Source organism: Bos mutus, chromosome 4 (assembly GCF_027580195.1).
Source record: "Bos mutus isolate GX-2022 chromosome 4, NWIPB_WYAK_1.1, whole genome shotgun sequence".
Taxonomy (NCBI): Eukaryota; Metazoa; Chordata; class Mammalia; order Artiodactyla; family Bovidae; genus Bos; species Bos mutus.
The window spans coordinates 51,324,208-51,342,787 of NC_091620.1; the positions used below are offsets into that span (position 1 = coordinate 51,324,208).

An 18,580-nucleotide genomic window follows, 5' to 3' on the forward strand; every position below is an offset into this window, starting at 1 on the left:
ATTAATGAAGGGAAAATTGTGATGGTTTCAACCAGAACATCAGACTGTGTAAAATTGTTCTGTTGCAATTTTACAAACTCAAGGTGGATTTGTTCATCTAACTATCCTTCAAATACAAGTGGCTTATCTGAAGGCCATTAATTTGAGGACATATGGGATGGATTCCTCCATCCTAATCCATAGAACTTCAGGATTAGAGCTTACATGCAATTTTATGTAATGAACATTTGCTGAGCATATTCTAAATGACATACCTAGTTGCTAAGCACTTGACATGGATTATTTTATGAAATTCTTCACCAAATCTTATTAGGGCATAAGGGTTTCTAACATTTTTCCAGTAATTATTATGTGCCAGGCATTGTTTTATGCACTTTATCTATATTAAGTCATTGAATCCTTGCAATATCCTGGGAGATAGATGCTAACATTAGCTCTACTTTACAGATGAACGATCTGAAGTTTAGAGAGGTCAAAAAACCGTCAGGGCCACGTGCTAAGTGACAGAAGGCTGTTAGACTCTTGATCTGCTTGCCCTTACTCTGCACATGGGGAGCATGGGTCTGGGGGCACAGCAGATTGCTTCCTTCATTTATCTGTAGGTAGGGTCGGAGAAGGCAGTGGCACCCCACTCCAGTACTCTTGCCTGGAAAATCCCATGGACAGAGGAGCCTCGAAGGCTGCATGCAGTTCATGGGGCCGCTGAGGGTTGGACACGACTGAGAGACTTCACTTTCAGTTTTCACTTTCATGCATTGGAGAAGGAAATGGCAACCCACTCCAGTGTTCTTGCCTGGAGAATCCCAAGGACAGGAGAGTCTGGTGGGCTGCCATCTACGGGGTCGCAGAGTCGGACACGACTGAAGCAACTTAGCAGCTTAGCAGGGTTGGTTACAGGGCTTCCCAGGTGGTGCTAGTGGTAAAGAACCCACCTTCCAATGCAGGAGACATAAGAGATGTGAGTTTGATCCCTGGGTCAGGAAGATCCCCTGGAGGAGGGCATAACAAACCACTCCAATATTCCTGCCTGGAGAATCCCCATGGAAAGAAGAGACTGGTGGGCTACAGTCCATAGGGTTGGAAAGAGTCAGACATGACTTAAGCGACTTAGAGCACTTGCAGGGCTGGCTACATAATTCTCAGACCCAGCTTAACTGAAAATGCAGCCCCCCTTGTTCAAAAGACTGGGGAAAAATGTCGTTAAAGATATTAAATAGATTAATTTCCTCCCTGTCACAGTCAGTCTCTCCACTTGTCATGGTGTTTTTAATCTGCTATTTAATGTTGTTCAAAGTAACAAAAAATTAAAATATTAAATTATTAACACTCATTTTACCATTTACATTTATATTGTACAATGCCAGTTTTGAATGTGAATATGTTCACTTGTATATGGAATCACTGAATTCACACAATTCCTATGTGTATATGAATTTTGTTCTTACCTGCACAGTGGAAATGCTGCATAAAATGAACTCAACTGTATTTCACTTCTTGAAGTGTACATATTCTACAAATATTCTGCCTTCTGTTTACTTATAAGGAAAGACTGAAGAGAAGTAAGGGCAGCTCTATCTTTCCTTTTCCATTTGTGTCATCATTTTCAGTGTAAGAGATTAGTTGCCCAACACAGAGACTAAGAGAAGACAGTCTTGCTAAGTTTTTTGGGGTGTCTTAGAGAGTCTTTGGGCTTCCCAGGTGGTACAAGTGATAAAGCACCTACCTGCCAGTGCAGAGATGTAAGAAAGAAGGGTTCGATCCCTGGGTCGGGAAGATTCCCTGGAGGAGGGCATGGCAACCCACACCAGTATTCTTGCCTGGAGAATCCCATGGACAGAGGAGCCTGGAGGGCTACAGTCCATAGGGTCACAGAGAGTCGGACACAATGAAGTGAGTTAGCACAGCACAAAGCACCTTTGGCTTTTCTCTGAGTTCCAAGAAAGTTCCAGTTTGAAAGGAAAGCATGCCCTCTCAGGGCCGACAGTGTCTACTTCACCCCCATTCCACCTACAGCAAAGGAAAAAGACTTACCTTCTGGTTACTTAGTGTCTCACTGACTCCCACAGGTCCACCAGAATTTTGTGCATAAGCTGCTCCATGCAAATGAAGTGGGAGGGGACAGTGGACACATGAGAGCCTGAGAGTCTGTGTTCTGGCGCATGCTCTGTGGTCCAAGGGTCTTCCCAGAGGCGCTTGTACTAGCTCTAAAGTGGTCTGGGTCCCTCATTTCTGTTGGCCTTGACCCAGCTGCATGATCTTTGGCAAGCTGCTCATTGCTCCAAGATTTGATCTCTCCATTGCAAATGAGAACGGGTTCAACAACCTTGTAGGATTATTGTGAGGAGTAACTGAAAGAACGCACATAAAGCTCTGAGCATAAGCCTTGGCAAAGAGTAAATGCTTAGTAAGTGTTAGCCAGCGGTTCTGTGGTTGTTTCTGTCTTTGGATGAATTTTCCAGTTCCGTTTATTTGAACATCTTTATCCCTTCAAATAAGATAGTGAAGATTCATCTTAAAAGAAATGGAAACTTCCCAGTGGTCTCATAGCAAGGTGTTTAACCACAAAGCCAGCCACAATTTTCCTATTACCACTGTTAACACTGTTAAGAAAAGCCTTGAATGCAAAAGAAATGGTAAAACTCCCTCTGAGTGGTGTATGTGGAAGGGACAAGAGGAATGCTTCTCTAGGATTATGGGAAGCAGCCAGAGGATTGATTTCAAGCAAGAGACTGTTCTGTTTTTTTTTAATTTTTAAATTTTTTTAGTCTGCAGGCTGCAGACTCTTCCTGTTCCATCCCTGGCATCCTCCCAGGTAACTGCCCATCTATGAATTCACTAGACAAGAATCACTTGAAGTAGGGTCTCCAGACACTTGCATCAAAATCACAAATGCAGAATCCTGGGCCCAATGCCAGATCCTTGAACAGAAATCCCCCGGGGATGCCTGACCCAAGAAACTGTCTTTAACAAGTTACCTAAGTGCTGCTTATGCCATTAAGTTTTGAGAACTTCTGTGGGAGTCCAGGAGAGAGCTGAAAAGGAGACACTTGTTTTTTCCTCCCCAGTACTGGGCAGACTTATCAGCCTTTGTTGAATGTTGGAGAAATGACTGAATCCAAAAAATCCAAAGCATGCGCAAAAGGGCTTCTTACCCTCTGAGGACCCTTGGAAGGTTCTACTCTGGCCTCATATTCAGTGCATAAGTACTGGTAAGGCTGTAAGTTTGTTAAAATATTAAAATTCTTCCCTCAGTTCAGTTCAGTCACTCAGTCGTGTCCGACTCTTTGCGACCCCAAGAACTGCAGCATGCCAGGCCTCCCTGTCCATCACCAACTCCAGGAGTCCACTCAAACCCATGTGCATTGAGTTGGTGATGCCATCCAACCATCTTATCATCTGTCATCCCCTTCTCCTGCCCTCAATCTTTTCCAGCATCAGGGTCTTTTCAAATGAGTCAGCTCTTCTCATCAGGTGGACAAAGTATTGGGAGTTTCAGCTTCAACATCAGTCCTTCCAATGAACACCCAGGACTGATCCCCTTTAGGATGGACTGGTTGGATCTCCTTGCAGTTCAAGGGACTCTCAAGAGTCTTCTCCAACACCACAGTTCAAAAGCATCAATTCTTCGGTGCTCAGCTTTCTTTATAGTCCAACTATCACATCCATACATGACCACAGGAAAAACCATAGCCTTGACTAGATGGACCTTTCTTGGCAAACTAATGTCTCTGCTTTTGAATATGCTATCTAGGTTGGTCATAACTTTCCTTCCAAGGGGTAAGCATCTTTTAATTTCATGGCTGTAATCACCATCTGCAGTGATTTTGGAGCCCAGAAAAATAAAGTCAGCCACTGTTTCCACTGTTTCCCCATCTATTTCCCATGAAGTGGTGGGACCAGATGCCATGATCTTAGTTTTCTGAATGTTGGGCTTTAAGCCAACTTTTTCACTCTCCTCTTTCACTTTCATCAAGAGGCTCTTCAGTTCTTCTTCACTTTCTGCCATAAGGGTGGTGTCATCTGCATATCTGAGGTTATTGATATTTCTCCTGGCAATCTTGATTCCAGCTTGTGCTTCCTCCAGCCCAGCATTTCTCAAGATGTACTCTGCATAGAAGTTAAATAAGCAGGGTGACAATATACAGCCTTGATGTACTCCTTTTCCTATTTGGAACCAGTCTGTTGTTCCATGTCCAGTTCTAACTGTTGCTTCCTGAGCTGCATATAGATTTCTCAAGAGGCAGGTCAGGTGGTCTGGTATTCCCATCTCTTTCAGAATTTTCCACAGTTTATTGTGATCCACACAGTCAAAAGCTTTGGCATAGCCAATAAAGCAGAGGTAGATGTTTTTCTGGAACTCTCTTGCTTTTTCAATGATTCAGCGGATGTTGGCAATTTGATCTTTGGTTCCTCTGCCTTTTCTAAAAGCAGCTTGAACATCTGAAAGTTCACGGTTCATGTATTGCTGAAGCCTGGCTTGGAGAATTTTGAGCATCACTTTCCTAGCGTGTAAGAGGAGTGCAATTGTGCAGTAGTTTGGGCATTCTTAGGCATTACCTTTCTTTGGGATTGGAATGAAAACTGACCTTTTCCAGTCCTGTGGCCACTGCTGAGTTTTCCAAATTTGCTGGCATATTGAATGCAGCATTTTCACAGCATCATCTGTTAGGATTTGCAATAGCTCAACTGGAATTCCATCACCTCCACTAGCTTTGTTTGTAGTGATGCTTCCTAAGGCCCACTTGACTTCACATTCCAGGATGTCTGGCTCATGATGGTGTGTAATCACACCATCATGATTATCTGGGTCATGAAGATCTTTTTTGTACAGTTCTTCTGTGTATTCTTGCCACCTCTTCTTAATATCTTCTGCTTCTGTTAGGTCCCTACCATTTCTGTCCTTTATTGAGCCCATCTTTGCATGAAATGTTCCCTTGGTACCTCTAATTTTCTTGAAGAGATCTCTAGTCTTTCCCATTCTAATGTTTTCCTCTATTTCTTTGCATTGATCATTGAGGAAGGCTAGTAAATACTCACTTCTCTGACCTCTGTGCTACCCCTACTGACCCAGCTGCCCAGGCCTCATTCTTGAACTGCCCTATGATCCAGCAACTAAGGGGTTAATCTCTGGTCTAACAGGCATCTCATCTATTCTCATTGGTCAGTGTAGGTGCCGAGCCAGCTTTTCATAGGTTCAATGAATGTGGGGATGTGGTGCCTTATGGGCAAAACTGTGCCCTGCCTGTGCCCCTACCCTTGGAGGTTGTGGGGGAGAACCCTGGGTGGGTAGTACCTCAGCTAATTTACCTTGACTCTAGTGTAAGTCAAGGTAAGGTCTAGTGTAAGGGTCCTTGTCTCCACACATCTCCCAGGCCATGATGGGTGGAGTCCTAGTGGGTGAAGTGGCATTCTTGGAGGTGGTGTTGGCACCCCAGCAGGCGATTGCCACAGGTTATGGCTGTCACCAGTGGAGGCACCCCTAGAGATGCTCTTGCATGGCTGCTTCTGGGAACTGCAGCCTACATGGGACTTTGGCTCTGAGAGATCCTGAAAGAGACAGGGTGAGCACAAGGCATGTAGAAATTTGAGTCCATAAACACAGGGGCTCTGTTGGCAGCTTTGACACAGGAGAGCCTGCTTGGTATAGACGGTGGATGCAGGGGCTAGTGTGGGGCTGGGAAAAGTGTGGGGAAACAGGGTGTCCTTTCATTTGTTTGGTCAAGTTTGCCAAAATCACTGAATGTCTTCCTGTCATGGCATTAGTGGCATTATTTTCACTGATAAAAATGAGGGCAAATATTTATGTAGTATTTGTCTTATGCCAAACACAGTTCTCAACTCATTTGAGTTATTATAATTATCATCACCAGTCCCATTATATAGATGAGGAAACTAAGACCCAAAGATTAAAGTTCAAGTAGCAGAGCCACAATCTGAACTCTGCCAGCCTGACATTAAGAGTCCACACTTATAAACACTACCTCTCTTCTTCAGTTTACACTAAAAATAATTGTGTGTGTGTGTGTGTGTATATGACTTACTTGGTCACAGAGATCTATAATATATAGAAAACTGTAATACAATGGCTTAGAAACATTGTGAATGAAATTGCTATCAGTTCAACAGAAGCAGAGATATGAGTCAGCACCATGAACAATATTGCTGATGTGGAGAAATTATCTGCCCATTGAAATTCCAATTAACCTAATGATTATTAAATTATTGGATACAGCATTGGAAAAGTTCCACGTGTATTCCTGTGTCAACCATGGCTTGGAGTGGGGAGGCATTGTTTACCTGGTAGCAGCATATCAAACAAGAGATCAGCAACAATTTTTAAAGACTGACAACTGATTTGAATAGTATTAGAAACGGATGAAATACTGCTTAAAACTTACATATATGCTTCTGGTTAGGGAATACTGGGAAGTAAATGTTTTAAATTTAGATGATGATTAATTACTTACAGATTTTTAAATATTTTGGTTATCACCTCAGCTTTGCTTATTCAATTCTCCATTATGTACCTTTGAGCCACACCTATTAGCTGGGAAAAAAGATGAGCTCTCAGACTTAGTACTGCTTTGTCAAGCTGCATCCCTTTCCTGCCTCAAGTTTGCTCCTGATTTGGCTCACACTTTTTCTTTTGAGAGAGGAGGTAGATTTCTGCTTTACTGGTAAAGGATGTCCTCATAATTGAGTGGGAATGTGGGCAAGGTAGCTGTTGCTTCCTTCTGTCAACCCAAGTAATTGAGCTGTCATATTTAAAGTTTTATTGGTTAAGATTCAAGTTAGGACTGGAGCCCTTCTTTTGCAATTCCTTTAGGGCCACATGTGAAGACAGCAAATAGGAAACTCAGTGATGAGTTCTGAATAAGACTGTGAGAAATCCAAAGTCAGCAGTCCCTGTGGTCTCAAGAAACACTAAAGGAAAGAGTTAAACACTTAAAACCAGAAAGGAAACACAAAGCACTTCCATTTAGTGTATAAAAACCAGTTCAGAAGTATGTGACAATCCAGGCAAAGCATTACAATTTCTAGCCAGTCCAGTCACGATTCTCTGGCAAACTGCACAGTCATGGTTGTGATGCATTGGGATGAGAGGTGCTATATAAATGTCAAATGTTACATAAATGTCAGGAATGATTATTGTTTGTTGTGCGTGTGTTAGTTACTCAGTCGTGTCCGACTCTGCGACCCCACGGACTATAGCTCTCCAGATTCTTTCATTCATGGGATTTTCCAGGCAAGAATACTGGAGTGGGTTGCCATTTCCTTCTCCAGGAGATCTTGCCAACCCAGGGATCGAACCTGGGTCTCGCACATTGCAGGCAGACTCTTTATCTCTGAGCCACCAGGGAAGCTCAATTGTTTGTTAACAGGGGCTAAACTGTTCCTAAGCAAAGCTCCAATCTTTAGCAAAGGTTCTAACCCACAATAACCCATGAGAAGGGAAAACAACCTTGGTTCTAGAAAAGAGCCCAGTTGGGATCTGAGGTTTGAAAACAGGGGTTGGGATGGTGCCAGTGCCACCACTTACTCAAGCAGCTTCAGGCAAGCTACCTAACCTTCTGGAGTTTGCCTTAGCTCAATGGCAACCCACTCCAGTACTCTTGCCTGGAGAATCCCAGGGATGGGGGAGCCTGGTTGGCTTCCATCTATGGGATGGCACAGAGTCGGACACGACTGAAGCGACTTAGCAGCAGCACCTGTAAAATGGGGATAATGACAACGCTCACCCTCCTTGTGCTGCTTGTTGTGAGAATCAAGGGAGTTCCACGTAGGTGTGAAGGCTTTGTACAATGTGAGCTGCTGCACGGATGACAGTGGTGGTCTGGGATGGCTAGGATCCGCTGGAAATTACTCTATGCCTTCTCTTTGAGTCTGGCTCACTGAGAGAACATCTGAATGGAAGTCAAGCCGAGGGATAGTGATGGTGAGGGTGTCTTGGCTGATGCTGAAAGCTCCAGGCTCCTCCTTTCACGGAGCTGTGGGGAAGACACTGCAGACCAGGGGCTCTTTCCCTACCTTTGGCTCCTGCTGTACCACTTTGTCAGCCGGGGAGCTTGGGCAAGTTACAGACGAGGCTCTGGAAGTGATCGCCAACGGCCCTTCCGGCTCTGACGCTGAGTCTAAATCAGGCTCATCACTTGGCTCTAGCCGTGATACACCTTTCCCTTCCAGGAGCAACTCTTTTTCCAGCTCTCAGACTCGAGAAGCAGGGGTCTTGGAAAGGGTGGGGGCAGTGTATTCCACATGAGTGTGCACAATAAAGAAGTTATTCCCTTGGAAGTGAGCTGGAGAGGGGCGGGGGCGGGAGGTGAAAAGGGGTGTCCACTGAGTGCTCTGAAAAGCCAGGATGCAGGGAACACTGTAATGAGGTCACGACTGTCGCAGCAAAACGGAGCTGGACATCTGCTGGTGGGGGAAGGGGAAGCGTCCCGCATTTCTGTTCGGAGAAAGTCTCTTCCCTGCACTCTTCGGCACCCCTCCCCACCTCGCCCCATCCCCACACCTTTTAAATGCTACCAGGCCCTACTCACGGGAGAGCCCGTGTCCTTGCCTCCTCCGTGGTCCTTTCTGAAACCTTGAGGATTGTTTCCAAGCTGACTCACACTACTAATGTCAGGGAGCCGTGTCACACGGCGCTGGGCTCTGCAAGCTGTTGCTTGCGCGGTCGCCGCTGCCGCCGCCGCTTCCCCGCGGGTGCACCAGGGTCCGCTCGTGGGGCGGGGGCGGGGCGGGGCCGGGGCGGAGCCCGCCCCCTCGGCGCGACGGCCCCGCCCCTCCCTTCCTCCCTCCCTCCCCCACGGACCGCAATGATTTAGAAGTTCAGGAATCCCACGTGACGTCACCGGGGGGGTGATGTAATGCACTCTAAATAGAATGTATTGTAATCTTTGCTCAGTCCAACGTGGTCCCTTCACCCGGGCTCCGCTCTTGCCTTCTCCACACTTGTTTGGTAAGTTCCTAAAAATACGGCTAGGCCACTTCTGGGGCTTTTGCATTTAGTCACTTTCGTTGCACTTGCCGCGGGAGCCGTCTCGAGAGCGTACTTGTTTGCAGGGGTGGTTCTCGGCAGCAGCCGCGAGGTTACTTGGTCCAGTGGGCAGGTCGCAGGGCAAGGAGTAGGGAAGATGCGATGCATTTTCTTTTTGGAGGATGATCTGTGTTTGTAAACACTTTGACGGACCAGAGGGAAGTCAGGCCCCAAATACTGGTGGACTGTGGAATCAGCCGTGTCCTGAGGCTACCCCAGAGACCCCACGCCGTGTCCGTTCCGGAGCGCGTCTTGGTGGCCGCCGCGCCGTGCGACTGGAGGGATGCTAACGTGGAGCGAGCGCCGTGTCCGCCCCGGCGTGCGTGCGTGTGTAGGAGCGCGCGTGTGTTTCCCTGACACGGGGAACAGTTATGAATCGGGGGTGTGTGTTTGCCTCCAGAGACCTGGCAAGGTGCGGAACCCTTCAGAAGTGCGGTCAAGCGGCGGCAGAGGCGGCAGCAGCAGAGACGGCGAGACAGGAACCTCCCCCCCGCGTCCCCAACTTCCCGGTGATGCGGCGGAATCCCCGGAGAAAGTTTGCAAACTTACAGCGGGCGCGGCGAGGACGCCGGGTCACCTAGGGGGCGGACGGGCGGGCGCACTGGGGGCTAGCTTCCTCCCGGGCCCCAAGCCTGCTGCTGCCACCTCTTGCAGGGCTGCCCACCGCAGGTGGTGGGCGCGCGCGCCGGGGAATGAGGGGGCATCGCTCTCGGGGGGCACTTGCCTTTCACTGCAGGCGTGGAATGCTCGACAGTGGCGAGGCTCTCCTTGTCTTCACTCCTACAGCCACCTCCTGCCTCTGTCCGGTTCTCACTGGCATCATTACCTCTTCCCCGCCGCTGCCCCAAATGACAGCTCCCGCCTTCGACGCGGCTGTAGTTCTCAGAACACGGCGGCGGAGCCTTCCTCGCCACCAGATTCTACACGGAATAGCTCAAAACTTTTCACGACGTTCTTAGAGGGGCAAGACTCGCGAAGGAACCAAGGAGATGTTTTCTCCTGGCGGCTGCATCCCTCTTTTCCTTTGCCATAGATTTATTTCGGGGGTGGGGGGTGAGTATCTGGTAGATAAAGATCTTGTCCACCCCAACTTTCCCTGAACAAGTGCCGCCCCCACTTGAGACTTGTTCAAGGCCGGGAACTGAAGTGGGCTACTTATATATTTCGTTGTCAGAGTCTACAGAGTGTTTGGTTTTTATTTTTCCCTCCTTCTCTGACATGTGTCAAGGAATAAAGGCTGGATACAGGTCCATTACGTCATTCTGCAGACCAATAAGTGTTTGATTAACAGCTTCAGATACTCAAGGGTTGGGGGCCTTAGAAGTGCTGACAAGGCAAGGCTTTCCATCCCCAACCCCCAACATACTTGTACAATCGCTGATTCCCTGAGCATCGTTATTGCCCTCTCCTCCCGGATCCCTCCTTCTCCACCCGCTCTACCGCCCACACCGTTATCACTCTGGCCCCGCCTCCGCCTTTGACTGCTTTCCCTGGGGCGATCACAGTCCCTGGAGTGTGGGTAAGAGCTTCTGGTGGCCCAGGGAGCGCAGTACCTGATCGACGCACACACAATCTGCTCTTTTCTATTATTTAAGAAAGGCACCAGTGAACCCTCTTCTCCAGGGCAAACTGCTCAACTCTGATAGAAAAGGCGTCTCAGGAAATGTTTAGAGACACTATGATAGTACTGTGTCCCTGTGGTGACTTAGGAAAACAACACACTCATTGCAAGCAAAGTTCTTAACTTTACAGAGCGCATTCCTCAGACAGACCGGTTATCCGAAGAGGGATGGCTGAGGATGCCGACTAAATCAAATTTAGCTGGAAGGCTCGAGATTAAACGTTTTATTTCCAAAGTGAGGGAATGTAAGTCGTTGAACTCAAAATATCTTACAATAAAGTGGTGCATGTGTTACTTTTTTTCTCTTAACATTAACTTTCTGTATTTCAATAGAAAGTTAAATACATAAGTCATTGAATTGAGTCAGAATCCCCGTATCTGGCAGTTGAATAAAAATACTGTATATGACATGTTTAAGGGATAAAAGTAAAAAGAACTCCGGGTGGGGGTGGGGATGGGGCTGCAGTGTGTAGCAGAAATTAAATAAAAGATTTCTTAACAGGCTTTTGAACAGAGCGGGTGCAGAAGAGCTGAGTGCTCTCTGATTTGAAGCTGGTGAAAGCTAAATAAAGGAAAATTTATATTCTGAGTATGTGGGAATTTCTTGAAGAACACATGTTTTGTTATAATCAGATCTACTTTCTTCAGAGTGAAAGCCATGCTGTAGAGTAGGCATTTGTGAAACTCATGTGTGGAGTCTAATTGACGTCATTCCCCAAGTTTGTGGCAGTATTTATTATTTATTCACATCTAGAGATGAAATAGTATGACCCCCCACACAATACATGTGCATCTGAAATGTTAAAACTTCTTGTTTGTGATGCATACATAGACCTGAAGGGGAAAATGGCCCGGGTCACCAGCACTGGAGAGTGTGATTAATGATCAGTGATTTAGTGATCAGTGATTAGTGGTTTTATTCAAACTGTTACCTCTGACCAGAAGCACACATCAGAGGATTAACAGGCTCTTTAGATAAATGCTCATTAGTGGAAGGGGAAAAGCACAGATAATAGGCATGCACCCAGGGACAACTTTCGAAGAAAATCATTCCCCGTCTTCAGAATAATAAGCTCTATTAACAGAAAGCCCTTTTAATTTAAAACTTGCTTTTATCTTGTAAATCAAAGTTAGATGTAAAAGTTTGTAGTGCCATTATAACCTAAATTTTCCCATATCCACTAGATGTGGATTATCTCAGTAGCGATATTTTTTTTTATTTAAATAAACAATTGGACCTTTAGAGCAGCTGAACCCTGACAAGTCCTTAAGTCCCAGAGTTTGAAGGTGTCCCCCCTTTTAGAATGGAGAGTGCAGCTTGCTAACTAGATGGCGCAGTGTTATTTGGTGTTCTGAGCTGTGTCGTGCAGGAGTCTAAAGGAGCAAGTAGCTGCTTGTGAGGTGTTCTTCAACACTTCCAACAAAGTTGATTCTGTGTAGGGTTGGAGGCTAGACAGTTCTACAAGTTTTTAGTCACATTTTCCATGTCGGTTAAATCTGGGGAGTTCAAGGCTACTGGAAAAATTAGTCTCATTACTAAAAGAAACTAAGAACCAGAAAGAAGAGGAGGTACGGGAGTCCAGGAGGTACCTGTGGATTGCAGAAGTGATTGTAAAATACCAGACCTGTTCTTGTTTTTTCTTTTTTTTCTTTTACTAAGAGCTGGTTTCTCAGTGTCGTGGTCTGAATTACTGAGGCAGATACGTAAAGCTTTATTTTCTTCCTAATCTTGCTGGTGAAAAAGAATTTACTAGAAAGAAAGGAAGGAAAACCTTGATTTGGTGGCTGCAGAAAGCAACACGTTGTTGATTTTATTCTACAGATAATGGTAAGATGATGTTTATTATGCTTATTAAGGAGAAAGGGAACTTTGTAGTTGGTTCCAGGAGAACAATCTCGTATTTTCATAGATGAGATTCGTAAGTGGAATTCTTATTTTACACTGACTTTTAAGATTGCTGTTGCAGTTTCCTGAGACTTGATAACATTTGATTGGAAGCTTTTGTGTGTGTGTGTGTGGATAAGACCATTATTTCCTGGGTAAAATAATGTTCGTGAGCATGGGAACTGCAGTAGGGGAGCTACGAAACATGTGAAATGATATGCCAGGTAAGAATGCTCTTTTCCCCCAAGATTTCATGAATCACTTCAGTAGCTACTTAAGTTTTAATTAAAAAAGAAACCTAAAAGTTAAAAATAAAACAAAAAACCATCCTGGATGAGTATTCCCTGAAGAAGGATGCTGTTGATGGAATATCAGCTACTACTTTAGTTATAAAACTTAAAAAGAAAGCAATTAAAGAACTTTCTTTATTGTGCTTCCCTGTAAGTTTTCTCATTTTCTGTTGCTTGTAGCATGTTACATACATGTTATATTTAAATCCTGTCTGATTCATAGCGATTTTTATTTTTCAACTTTACTCAAACTATGTTTACTCAGTTGATCGTATCTTGAAGCCAACTGGTTTTGAATATAAATGGTTGATACCCCCATATTGCCTGTCAATGAAAAGTCAGTTGTGACCTTATATAGTTTATATATGAGCAGATAATTAGGACATTCCCACAAAAAAATAGAAACAGTGCTTTTATTTTTATATCTTTCTGGTGTTGCAGCTTTTATTTGAACAAGAGGTTCAGTGAATGGTAGCTTGTTAGAGAGATTTTTCTTGTATAGCTTTTCAGTTACAGTAAGTTGAAGATTTTGGTTACAGTTATTTGTCAGTTTCCCTCACCTATGGATTCAAAACCAATCAATTGTGGACTTTTCATGGCTGTTCATACTAACGTCAGGTTCCTGGTCTCCTGATTTCTTATTATAATTTGCTTTTTTGGCAATGATGCATCACCGTCCTATAGTATTTCCTTTAGCTTTCCTTTATTTTTTATTAAGCTGAAAATTATTTTGTGGGGATGTGATGTTTGCTGGATCACCGAGATGTGAACTTTGTGTCTGTAGTTGGTTTTCTTCTGGTTATGCTATTAGAATAAATTGGGGATTTGAGTAGACTTATTATTTTTGTCATCTTTTTTCCCCCTTCTTCTTCTTTACTTCAAAGCAGTGCTGTTAGCCATGAAATTAATGTGATCATGGCTGGTGTTTCCCATCTATATGCTTCTTTTGCTTCTTACAAATTGGATTTCCACAGCAATTTAAGATCTTTTTTTAGAGGCAGCTTTCTTGGATGAAGATGGAACAATGATCTCAGTCAATTCATTATCTTGTCCAGTTTGACTACCAGCTGTATTATGGGAATCAACCCATGCTTTTATAAATTAGTGTTTAAAAATTTAAATCTAGGACTATTTCTCTGAATCCTATTTAAGAAAATTATACAGTTGAGATAAGGTAATAAACTTGGAGAGGGGGGCAATGGCCCCACATATTTAAATGTGAGAAAGAAGCACTTTCAGATATGCTAAGCAGACTTAAAGAACCTTTTTGTATTGCTGTTTGTAAACTATATAAGCTATCTACTTTATGGCATCACTTTAAATAGAAACTCTGGCACTTTAAAAATGACATCATGCTTAATGTTTTCAATAAAGGGTTCTTACGTTTTGTAATTAGGAAAAAAATGGGCAATTAGTGCTTTTTGGGGATCCATTAGTATTCCATTGTTGGGAATCACAAATCATGGATTTAATGTAAGAAAAGAGAAGAGAGAGAAGGCTTTTACAAGTTTCCAGGTAATACTGATGATACTATTACAAAAGTAAAAATTTTGAAACTTTTATTGACACTCTGGGACCTTCAATATAAAACTTTAAAAGTTTAGGATAAATTCCTAAATGTGTAATATGTTACAGTGACATTTCCATATTTCTTACCTCCAAGCTCACTCTGTTGCCTATTTAGGTTTTCTGAGAAATAGATCAGAATCAACTTTAACATTTAAAAAAATACATATTTTAGCTGCTTCCTTCTACTTCCTCAAGGTTCACATTTGTAATCTCTACCCTAAAATTAACAAGGATTGAAAACTGCCATGTTGGCATTTGGCTTCCCACTCCAGTATTCTTGCCTGGAGAATCCCCATGGACAGAGGAGCCTGGCAGGCTACAGTCCATGGGGTCGCAAAGAATCAGATACAACTGAGCAACTAAGCACACACACCTAATTGTAGTGAGAAGTTGCTTTTGGCCTAGGGGTTCATTCAGATGTGAGAAAGGCTTTTGTGATAGCATTTGGCAGAGCTGGAATTGGTGGGGCAGGGGGCGTCTTCTCGTTGATGGGCCAGCTTTGTCCCTTTGCAGAGGACAGCCTCCGGCCTGGTGGTTCTTCTGGCTCATCTAAGACCTAGAGTTGGAGAATGCTGAACCCAGCCTAGAAGCAGGGTCCTTACTTCCAGGTCAGGGGGTCTTTCCATGTGTCAGGCTGCCATAAATGCCCTTGTCCTGAAGGAAGCATAACCCATGGCTTTGAATGCTTTGCTCTTTTCATTTTTATCAGATCTTTTGAATGAATACCTTGACTGTATAAACTGTAGTTTTTATTCTGGTTATTCTTATATATCTGCAATTTTAATTTTTCTGATATTGGTTTCCTTATTTGAAGGCCACTCATCTTCACCATTGTAATTAGACATGCCCTATAAAACTACTTCATCCAGACATAATTTGAGACTAAAAACCAGGCACAATTAAAAACGGTCTATAGGATCATCTCAGTAAAGGCAGTAACTTTCTTTACTTTCTTGTCCTTTTCCTTTCATAAATTTCCTGTCCTTTCTTTTTCATCTCTGAGGAAGGAATCCAAAAACATTTCTTAAAGTTAAAATACCTTTGTCTTTCTTTTTGTTGGATAGAGTAACAAGTGCTATTTTCACTCTGGCAGATACATTTTTGCCTAAGATCTGTCTGTAATATATTTACAGGCTGGTGTATTTGAGATTGTTTATAGGTGAATATTACTACACAAGGAGTGAGTTGGACCTGGAAGTATGGTCTTCGAGGTTTGACTGGCAAAATTTGACTGATCACAGCAAATTGAAATCATGCATGCAACATAGGGGGCTCCAGAGCACCAAACATTTGATTTAAGATGATGTTTTGGTTTTGCTGTATTTAGGATGGAGCACAAGAATATCTCAACAGAAATCTTGAATGCATCTACTGTATGTGTTGTTTGGCTTGACCCATAGTTTTCCTTTCCAGCTCTTTGCATGAACACTTTATATCAGAATTCAGGTCTCTTTTATTCTTTGATTACACTGAGGAGCCCCTGTGTTGCACGATTTCTCAAATATAACATTTCAGCCAGTTTTATGCAATTCTCTCTCTGCTGGTTTCCCAAGGGGGGAAAAACCACATGGAACAAAAAACATCTCTGTTTTTGTTTGAATTAGCTGATTATTAGAAGAAATACATTTTATCTCCATTTGCCAGATCTGGTGGGACCACTTTACATTATCAAAACAAGATTTTCTTCTTTAAGTCAACTGTGATGCTATTTAACTTCGGAATGACGAAATATTAATCCATGCAGCAGAGACAGAAGGCTTTGAGGATAAAGTCCACTTCTAGAAAGGTACCTAGGTGTGATGACGTGTGCCATTTGGAAGAGCCTGTTTGCCTCACTGAGTGACAACAGAGTCCAGAAAAACATTGCCTGTGGGAGGAAAGAAAATATTACAGGCTCAGGCTTCTAAATTCTGAGCCGAGACTGGGATGCTGTGCTGAGGATGAACTTTGGAGTGCTGAGGGTTTCCAGGGTTATTTATTAAACTGCAACCAGAGTAAAACATTCACGGGATAGAACTTGACCATCTACATCTTAAAAGCCTTAATAGTCTTCATTTATTTTCTGCATTTCCCTTATGCTAATGTTTTTCTAGATTTATTTTTAACATTCATTCTTGTGACTGGGCTTTCATGAGTAACCCTACAATGACAAATCACAAGTGTGTGCACAGCAGAGAGGGGGTGTTTTTTCATAAGGGAAATAGATTTCCATATAAAATCTTAGAGGAAGCAACCAGCAAGATAAAAGAAAGAAAGGTTTGAAATCCCAATGGTGGCTTCCTGGGCTCTGCCATTTCTAGCTCTGTAACAGTGAGCTTTAAGGCAACGGGACAAGCCTGACGCTGGAAGAGAGTTTGAGACTCCAAAGTGCTGCCTTGAACTCATTATGCTCTCTGCCTCAGTTTCTTCTTTTGTAATTAGAGTGTTGGTCTTGACCAGCACAGTCCAATGGCAGGAACCACAAACGCAAGCTGCATATATAATTTTAAGTGTTCCTACAGCCACATTAAAAATATTTTTAAGAAGGTGATGTTAATTTTAATAATTTTATTTAACTCAGTATATCTGAAATATCAGTGTACAATCAATTTTAAAATGTTGATGAGATACTTTGTGATTTGGGGAGGTAGTAGATCTTTGAAATCCTGTATGTGTTTACAATTATGCTACATTTCAATTCAGATTAGTCAGATTTCAAGTGCTCACAAGTCACATTTCATGTACCAGTGGCTATGATATTGGGCAATGTAAATCTATAAGCTATATCAAGGGTTCTAATCCAGGCAGCCCTATAAAACCACCTGCGGAGTTTATTTTTTAAAAAATACTAATACTTACCCTGTCCCCTCCATTCTGATTTAATTTGTTTGTTGTGGGGACTTGGGCTTCTAAATTTTTTAAAAACTCCAGAAATGTTTGTAAAGTTTAGCCAGGGTTGAGAACTGCAATTCTAACTGATCGCTGAGGAATCTTCTACTCTAATATTCCATGATTCTATTTAAGGAAAGAGATTGCAGTGGAACATTCAGAGTTCAAAGGGCAGCAAGTGGTTTTTATTGGTGTGCTGCTGCACGCTGCAAAACATGTTTAAGAAGATGTCATTAACACAAATTAAAACGTGAAGGTTTTAGAAGATAATTCTTTGAACCACGGATGAGCTCCTTTTTGTGTAAGTTTCAACGTGGATTGTTTTAAGTGGTTTGCTTCCAGAGAAATCTTAAGGTAGGATTTGGTTTGCACGCGGACTCGCAGAAAGCTTCCATTTTGGAAAAGGTCAAGATCACCACATTTCAGGTATTTTGCTAGCTTGCTTCTTTGCCCCAGATGCTCCCTGCCTTTAGCTGGTTTTGAAGAGATGCTCTGACTGTATGGATACCCTTGTGTTTCTGCCCTCTAAACTTTTAACAAGCTTCGTGTCAGACCAAACTTGCTCTCTGCTCATGTCAAAGTGTTAGTTACAAACCCCTAGAATTAAAGTGTTCATTCTATTTGTCATCCTTTAAGTATTAGAAAAATCAGTATTTCTTAGTACACATCAGGATGTTTTCCTTTAATGATTTTTTGAACAATATACCAGCTTGTACTTTCAGTAAATGATGTGAAAAATCCCCCAAAACAAAAAATAATAATTTCCAAACTCCTCTTCTTTTGAAGTTAACACACTGCATTGTTTGTGGAGGGGACGAGAGACCTCAGGGACGGTCCCTTGTGACTTCATGTTGCCTAGAGCCCCTGCATTCCCGCATTCGTGAGTCATTTCACCCTGAACCTCTCTCCTTATCCCCTGCATAGCAACTTGGTTCCAAGTACATGTTCCTCTGGCCGTGTTCTTTCAAAACGTGACTTAAACCGCTTTTAGGTTCAAAACTATACCTTTCGCTACATTTCATGGTGATAACATTTGTGTTTTCTGTAATATCATTCCCTGGGAGAATTTTAACCTCCACTCATTAACACACAGCATGATTTCCTATTGTATAGGTGGGGAAACTGAGAGATTGACACTGTGTTCCTTAATTAGGAGGGTGGTCAGTGTGAGCAAAAAGCTCACGTTTATTAGTACCTAAATGTAAGCATTCCGGATAGCTTCCAGGTGGGGAGTTCCCAATTGTGTATATTATTGCATTCGTCTTTGAATTCATAAGTAATGTTTTTTTCTGATACTTTTCCATGCA

The 18,580-nt window shown here is 43.1% G+C and overlaps 1 protein-coding gene across 2 annotated transcripts in view; it reads left to right on the forward strand.

Annotated features, from left to right (window-relative positions):
• The first annotated feature begins 8,922 nt into the window (after positions 1-8,922).
• The window catches only part of CREB5 (cAMP responsive element binding protein 5), a 439,577-nt gene continuing 429,919 nt past the window's right edge, over positions 8,923-18,580 (forward strand). For both annotated transcript variants that reach the window (XM_070369471.1, XM_070369473.1), the window contains exon 1: positions 8,923-8,962. The gene's annotated coding sequence lies outside the window, so the exon portion shown is untranslated. The remainder of the gene's footprint in view (positions 8,963-18,580) is intronic.